The sequence below is a fragment of the Embiotoca jacksoni genome, unplaced genomic scaffold (assembly GCF_022577435.1).
Source record: "Embiotoca jacksoni isolate LCO1_2020_lvr unplaced genomic scaffold, fEmbJac1.0.p SCAF_23, whole genome shotgun sequence".
Lineage (NCBI taxonomy): Eukaryota > Metazoa > Chordata > Actinopteri > Embiotocidae > Embiotoca > Embiotoca jacksoni.
Genome location: NW_027185374.1, coordinates 10,737,238 through 10,746,388, shown reverse-complemented (window position 1 = coordinate 10,746,388; position 9,151 = coordinate 10,737,238).

Below are 9,151 nucleotides of genomic sequence, written 5' to 3'. Positions count from 1 at the left end.
TGACACGATCGCAATCTGGTTAGGATTAGGCACTGAAACAACTTGGTCAGGTATTAGACAAGATCATGGTTTGGGTTAAAATAAGTAATTTTACATAAATTATGTTACCTATGTTACTTGATGTACATTATGTAACTCATTTCTGAAGTAACTTACTTCAAACTACTTAAAAAGACCTCCAATAACTTTTTCTTACTCACATACTCAAACACTATTCATCTGGGTGAAAATCCTGGGTTTGTTTTATCTAACCACCCCCAAACTCCTTCCTATGTGGACTTTATCACTCTTTGTACTTTGTCACGACATCCGTCACGTACTTTCTTCGTACTTGCATGTACTTTTCACGCAAAAGCAAAACATTACCTACATGGGACCCTCTCATGGGCCAACGGATGTATTACATGCCTTGGTGTGATCCCGCTTGGATGACGCTACATGAAAGTCAGGATATCGGAAATGTTGTCTTACTTTAGGGAACATGAATGTGTGTACTACATTTCATGGCAGTCCACCCAGTAATTGTTGAGATATTTGACCAAAACCACAAAGGTCAACCTCATAGTGGCACTGGAAGAGAAATCAGGGGATCACCACGATCATTTGGATGGATCATCTCGGAAAAATGAATGTCAAAGTTAAATTTTGTACCAGTCTATCCAGGAGATGTTGAGATATTTCACTTGATAAGTGACATTTTAATCTGCTAGTGACACCGGAAGACACGGGATCACCAAAAGTCATCGGGGTTCATCCACTGGGCGCCAGATACAGCTGAACCAATTTTCATAGTAGTCCATTTAGTTGAGACAGCCACAAAAAAAAAATCAAACATGTCAGCCTCGTGATAAGCGCTGAAAGAAAAGTCAGGGAGGAATCTGATTGTCTGTACAGATTTTCATGGCAGTTATCAAAAAGTTCAATTAAAGTGGACCAAAACTAACATAAAAAAAATCTGGAGCCTGCGATTAAACTCTTTAACTGATTCTTAAATCAAAAAGAATCTTGTCAACACAGTCAGTTACTGAAGAGAATAACTGGTGGACAGGTCGCATGTTTTATTTTTAAAAGATTGTTATTGCAATTTGCAGTTAACTTATTCAAAGACGCCAAAAGATTTGGTCACAAGTTTGTTTGAAATTCATCCTGAGTTTTAGCTTCTGTAGTGTTTAACACCCAACTAACATCTAACCCAACTCAGCAACTAGGTCAGTGGAGGTGTGGCGTAATCCAATTTGGCTGACAGTAACAAAACAACTCTGAACAACAGACTGAATCACGATCGTAGCGATGTCTGTGACATCCCGTTTGTCTGACGGGCCCCACCCACCTCAGTGAGAATCAGACAAAAACACAAATACAGAAATACCTCATGTGAAACAACCAAAACTGTCTAAACTCAAGCAGAAGATTTATTACGGCATCACACTATCTGCTGTAAGAAGCTGAGAAATAAGTTTCCCGGATCTTTAATGGACAGTGGCAAGAAAAGCAGTATCACTGTTGTCTCACTTGGGTGTGTTTTATTTGAACAGTTCAGTGAACTAAAACGGCAACGGATGGCATGACAACAGGCATGACAAGAATGATAACTCCACCCTGCTTTGAGGACTTGTGACCTTTGGTTCACTTTGAAGTCTCCGGATGCCACACCAATCTTATCATGATCAATCAGTTAGTTCACAATAAAGGTAATACTACAGCTGAGACTGCATTAGCTGAGCAGAGTGGGGACTGGTCAGACTGTTCAGAGAGCGAGAACCACAGGAACAGAAAGAGAAGAGTACAAAAGAACAAGAGAAACATGATCCCTTCGTTAACAATAAAAGATTAGAAAAATCACCTCATTTTACAATCGATCAGTGACAACACACTTCATAACCAAAAGTCACTTTCTTCATCATCGTCTATGACTACAACAACTCTATACTATGCATGTGAAAATGGCTGGCAAGAATATTAAAGAAACGGTGTAGCAATGTAACAACAATACGTATGTTTTGCCAGGAATAAGACAGTAACATGGATACCAATCTCATATCTGTTAAATATGAAGCTACAGCTGGTCATCTTTAGCTCAGCATGAAGACAGCATACAAGGGAAAGCCAAGCTCTCTGCAAATATAAAACCAACCTTTACCAGCTTGTCAAACACATCAATACGCTTTAAAAAGCCTCCTGTCAAAACAACAGAGATCAGATAAACTTGGATGAAGACTTCTTGTCCGACAAAGTCAGAATCCATAAGTTAGAGGAGACTTAAAGAGAAGAAGGTTCCTCCTCTAAAACGGCGTCCAAATCAGTGAAGGCCTGTCGGGATGAAGACGAGGTGTGTGTGGTAGCTCGAGCTGGCAGAGGACAGGGCCAGCTCTCCCTCCTTTCTCCGTCCATCTGTCCATTTGGGATAATGTCAAGTGTGGAAAACTGGGGTTCTGTGCGACGGGACGTAGAGCGTGATTTGTCCTCCTCCCCGGCTCTTGTCTCAGAGATCGGGAGCTTCTGTTTTCTGTGGTGTGTGTGTGTGTTGTGTGGTGTGGTGTGGTGTATGTGTTGTGTGGTGTGTGTGTGTGTGTGTGTGTGTGTGTGTTGCGTGGCCGTAGGCTGAGTGCTCAGGATTGCAGCTGGATGGTTAGTTGGTTGGTGCTTTGGTTATCTCCAGTGTGTTGGGTGGCATGTGTTTGTGGTCTCTCCATGATGAGAAGCCTGCAGGTCCTGGATCTGCACATGTAGACAAGAACATGTCAGTGAAATGTAATTTCACACTCACAAGTATGTTTAAATGAAATTTCTTTCCATTGAGAACTTACCAGTGGTTTCTGCTGTCTTTGTACTGGCGATCCCATTGGATCCTCCTGCTCCATCAGTCTGGATGGATTGATGTATATTGTATATATGTTTGTTAATCGATTAAATATATCAAATAAAAACACAGGAAACACTAAACTAAAAACTATTTAGGAAACACTACATCACACAGATCAGTAATGAGGAAACACCAGAGGTAGGATTAAAAGTTAATAACTGTTTATAACTAAGATAATAAAAGGATACGCAAAGTAGTAAAACCAACTAAAATATGAATACATAAACAATTACATGAATAAAATTCAATTAAACGGTAACTAAATACTAAAATAGTCAATTAATCATACAGACATGAGAACTGCATCAATCTTCCCATGTAAATCTTCACAAGCACATAAACAAGTGCATTTCCTACAACGTCAAGCAATCATAAGCTTCCTAATGAATTGTGTCTTAACTGACTGCAGTGTGAAATTGTATTTATTGTGATGTAGCTCATTAACGTGAACTTGGTATGATGGCTAAAAGTTTCAAAAAATGTCAATTACAAAAATGATCTTACTGAGATCTTTTTGTAGCCTCTCCTCCAAGGAAATAATTTCACTTTTGGAGCCAATTTAATGAGGACAGAGCGGGTTAGTTACTCATATACTGTGTTTGCTGAAATACAATCTGCTATCTTTTGTGAATTTTATCTTCACAAGGTAACTTATCTTTTCTTTGGTCCAGTCTAGTACAACAACACCTGTTTATTCTACTGTAAATGTCTTTCGATCCAGCTTGGATTTTAATACATTTAATTTAAGTGCTCATTTCTTAGCTAAAGTATAATTTAGGCTCCCAAAGCAACGTCTAGTTAACACTTAAAGAGGCCAAGTGTTTGTTTTTGGAGTCCCTGATGTTTGGGAAGTTCAATATTTAACTTGCCAAGTCCATTTATTCAATGAAATAAGAAAAAAGAAAATGCTATAAATGCAGAGCTAAATGGTGTAGTGTTAGTTGTTTCAAAAAGTAAAAGTTATCATCAATAATATTATCATCATGGATTTTTGTACAAAGTAGTGAAATTACATTTAAAAGTTATTACTGATTCAGTGCTCTGCAGTCATAGTTTGGATCTAATGAGGCTCATAGCAGTTTTTCACAACCTCGTCTTCCTGCTCATTGTTGATAATCAGCCACTTATTGCTCCTAATTGGTGGCTAATATACTGCAATAAATACTGTTTGCTACATGTTGATATTTACTGTCCTGCTCCATGACTGCAGTGCAGTCCTGAGACAGATGATACAGAGAGGGAGGGAAAGACCTGACAACAGAGATCAGGATGAAGAACATACAAACATTCATACCGTTGTTCCGTTCACATCGTAGGCGTTGGTGGGTCTCCTGTGGAAGACAAGAAAATAAACGAGGTTATCAAGAGTTATGACGGGATGTCATGTCTATGTTTACTCTGTGTGTAAGGTGCATACAGTTCTGTTTACATTTTGATTTATGGCTCAAAACTCTGTCCTGTCTGTTTCCTGTTTTTTCTCTGCAATCTCTTCTAAGTTTTTCTGCCCTTATTGACTTTGATTTACGGCCCTGGTTCACGTACACAATATGATCCTGGTTCATGTATATAATATGATCCTGGTTCATGTACATATATGATCCTGGTTCATGTTCATATATGATCCTGGTTCATGTTCATATATGATCCTGGTTCATGTACACAATATGATCCTGGTTCATGTATATAATATGATCCTGGTTCATGTACATATATGATCCTGGTTCATGTACATATATGATCCTGGTTCATGTACACAATATGATCCTGGTTCATGTATATAATATGATCCTGGTTCATGTACATATATGATCCTGGTTCATGTATATAATATGATCCTGGTTCATATACACAAAATGATCCTGGTTCATGTACATATATGATCCTGGTTCATGTATATATAGGTGTACCACGCCTTCTGCTCACAGTCCCGTGCTCTCTTTCATAAATGCTGTTTTACCTATAATTGTCATCATGCTGCCCACAGCACCCTCCTGCTCTGCTCCACTGCTTCATTCATTAATCCCACGCAGTCGACACTACATTTATTTTTATTCCTAAACTTAGTTGTAGTCGTTTAGACTTGAGTGGCTCATCTGAGCTCAGGGTGAATTCCTCTCACAATCACTTAAACATGTGAAGCACTGGTGGGCCAAATACTCATTATCAAATTGTTAATATTTTCAGGCTTATTTTACATTCATGCTGTTGATTTGAAACTTCTCTTCTTTGGAAAGATGTGAAACTTGACTTGGATTTGTCTAAACTGAGGCTTGATTTGCGACTTATTTACTAAGACTCTTCACTTTACTTGAGTCTTTCTTTGACAAGACTTGAGTGTAGATTTGGACCTGCCCAGACAATAACCTAACGTTCAGTTCTCAAACCTTTCGAAATGTTGGCAGGTTTTTAAAAGAATTGGCTCAGTGCCATCATTGTGGTGGGAAAGAGATACTTGAGACTCAATCTGACAAGAAATGTTTGTATGTTTGTATTTTTTACTAAACTTCCTTCATCGATATTTGAGACGGAGACTTTGTTTACATGTGGCTTGACTTAAAATGTCTCTCAAGGACCAGGATTGGTCTTGATTGGAACTTGACTTACTTAAAAACACTGAATTAATAATTAGGCTCATAAGCACAAGCATAAGAATATTCTTCAACATTCACCAATCTATCGCATTGTGATCATAAATCAGACCACTGTCACCTAAAAATCTGTCATGGACTTTTCTTTGAAGTCCTCCGCTGCACCGCGTGTTATTTGTTTTAATCAGCACACGTTGGCACCAGAGTGTTCCTCTCCTTCAAAGCTACAGACATTCCTCTGAGTTGTGATTTCTATCTATTACTATAGTACTGTTCCTGTTTCACCCCTCTGAATTTAAAACAATCCCTGGTATGTTCAGGAGCGGACTGCAGAATATAAAGAGTGTTGTTTCGCCTCACTCGCCCCTCTGTGTCACTGTCACTGGTATGTTTGGTGTGACAACTGCATAAATGGGCGTGCAAACAAGTACGTGTGTGAAAACGCCCTAATAAGCATGCATACACACACCCACACACACCCACACACACACACATAAATATGTTATTGGGAACAACAGGCTACTGAAGCCTAATGAACCAAGCCTAGCCCATTTGAGTCAACCACTTCAGCCTTTAAAATGATATGTGCCTGCTCTGCTTCCTCCTCCTCAAACAGGCGACGCCCTTCATCGAAAACCACCTGTCGGGTCAGACAAGTCTCTCCTCTGTGCTTTAGGAAAGTGATGAATAGTGATTAAAGAATCCCAGTGACAGAAAAATTAATCAGCCAACATACCATAAATAGGAAACAACTTGTGGGTGATGATTACTCAGACTTAAGGTGACACTGCTCCTAATTCCTTTCATTCCTTTGATTGATAATCATTCGGTAGTGCAGTTAAAGTCCTATATTGTATAGTATACCAACCAGACTCAGCAGAAATACAAAAAAAAATAATGTTAAATTTCATGGCTCACCTCTGACACCTGACACAAAGGGCAAGGAGAGTGATGCTGAGGATGAGGAAGACGACCAGGGAGATTATGCCCACCTCTGGGGAGGAAAACCAACCCAGTGTGCCAACCATCCCTAATGGAGCCATTGTCCTAGTGCCCTCTAAAGGATAAAACAAAATATACAGACACTGTCAGAACACAATTCTAAGTTAAAAAAAACCTAATTTTCTATTTGATTTCTATTAAAAACAATCCTGAAGATGTCCGATACTCAAACAGCATTTCTAGCACTGAGGGCCAAATCTTTTTTAGACAAACAGACCCTTCAAAAGACCCATAATTATACACAATAATTTAAAGAAAAATCAAATCAGTCATTACTTACGTTGTGCTCTGCTCGGCTCTGCTGTAGCTCTGTCACCAACTGCTGTCAGTCATTCAACTGCCTTTGCTTTATGTGGCTCCCAGCATTCAGGCAGGTTGAGGGAGGGACTCTGTTCACTGGTATCCTGTCTGTTATGAAGGAGGTGCTGACAAAAGATGATAAACAGCCCATTGTCCTGTTTATCATCTCCATATTACATCTGCACCTGAGAGCCTCGCCACCTGGCACTCCTGTGGCTTCCAGGAATGCTGGAATTTGCCTTTTCTAGCTGAGAATACCTCAAAGGATGCTGGGTACGCAATGGAAAAGCCAAGAAATCGACACAAGAAACTGTTTAAATCGATTTAAAACCAATGTTTTAGGGAAACTTGAGAGATTAACTTATATTTATATGTTAATTTATATGTGTTCATCTGTTGCTTTCTGTCAGGGAGAAGCTACTTAAGTACACACAGACACACATGCAAACAATGCCTCCCCCTGGCAGCAGTTTATATGACTGCAGAAAGCTGGCAGCTCATTGCAGGCCATGGGCCATTACACCACTCAGTACTGAGTCATTTTTTTTCATGTTGTATATCCTGTTATGACTTTACAGTATGACTACTTTTTCATCATATTTTCTCAAACTTTTCTATTTAATATTGCTGCTAAAAAAAAGAAGCTTTTATATAACTTTGTGGTCTTATATTATCATTTTTGTTTATGTTTTTAAAACCTGCAAATATCAGTAATACACTGCTGTTGTTAATGCAGTTTCTCCATCTTGCTCTCTGCTCTGACAGCTGATTGGCTCTGGCCACTAAAATGATTCTCACAAGGGAGCTATTACAGAAAAGAAGGGTCTTTGTTCGGATGCAGAGCACGGCTTGGATCTGGATGCAGACTTGGACCAAGTGTAATTGGATTAATGTGCTTCAGGGACACAGCTTCAGCTCTGTGCATAAAAGAAAGGACATTTGGGACAATCACTTTGAAAAGGACAAGGATTCAGTCATGAATCTGAGAGTTAATGTAGAGAAGTTGCCGCTGTGGTGATGACTGATCAAGCTGGGGTGAATGATTGCACACATGAATGTGACAAACTGAGTGAAATACAAACAAGTTTCCAGGATATACTTTGTGTGTGTGGGTGTAGGAGCTGCCATACCAGCGCATGGTAAAAGTGCAGTGTGTGTAAATGATAGTGGAAGGTAGGTATGTTTACAGCCACTCCTGCAGGATATCATAAAGTCATAAAGGTTTCTTTTGGCTGTTTAGTCAATGGATTTATCCCATTAGTGCAGGGAACAGACCACATATGTAATCTACCATTCATGCTGTATTAAAATAATTAAACACATTTCCTCAATTAAATATTTTTTTCCTTTTCTTATTGAATGTATAACATTACATTTATATTGATTTAAATTGATTTATGTGGAGTTATTACTAAAATTAAGACTCAGTTCACTTTATTTATAAAAGTTTATGTTCTGTTTTTAAAGGAAAAGCTTTGCATTTTGAGAAGTTTCCCTGCTTTGAGGTAGATGAGAAGAGTGATATGACTCTCATGTCTAATGGTGGAATTAATCCTCTCATCTCACTCTGCAAAAAGGGGAATAAGCATATTTGGTGAAAATTAAATTCCTTTAAGAACATAACTGCTGTAAAAGGAAGTTTTAGACACAAACAAGGCTGGGGAAGAATTGTATTGATGTTTCCAGACACACACATCCACACACACACACACACACACACACACACACACACACACACACACATCACCAGAGAGTCAGGATTTCCATCCCTGACTCTCTACAAACATCTTTTTGTTAGGCCTGACACCGACACAGAACAGCGCCCACGTCCATTACTTGTTTAACAGCCCCATTCTGTCATAATCATCTCCTGAAGCCCTGCAGAGCAGGAAATCTGTACCTCTGAGCAATTTTCATTTGTTACTTTTCTTCAGATCCGTATGAGATTTGCTCAGGGGCACAAAGCGAAATCAATTGCCTCTCCTCCTCCGCAGGGGACACGAATCACGGCTAATTTCAAATATTTGTACACTTCCTGAAAGCACAACATTCTCATAGAGGAATGAATCCAGCGAACAAATCATTTCTGTTTGAGGGCAAATTGAAACAATAATAGCCTGTGATGTTGTTGAGTTAAACTGTGCAGAGGATTACTGCAGGTGTGTATGTGAATCCATGAGGCTCATTAACACACTGCAGGGACACTACTTTTCATACACACTATCAAGAAAAAAAGTAATCTTCCATTAAGACTTATGACATAGTTTGAGAATTTAGGGACTATAATTGTTAACTTTCTGAGAGTTAGACAACTCCTCTGTCTGTTATGTGTGAAACTACAACCAGCAGCAGTAAAGTTAGCTTTACTCAGAACAAAGACCGGAAACAGAAGGAAACA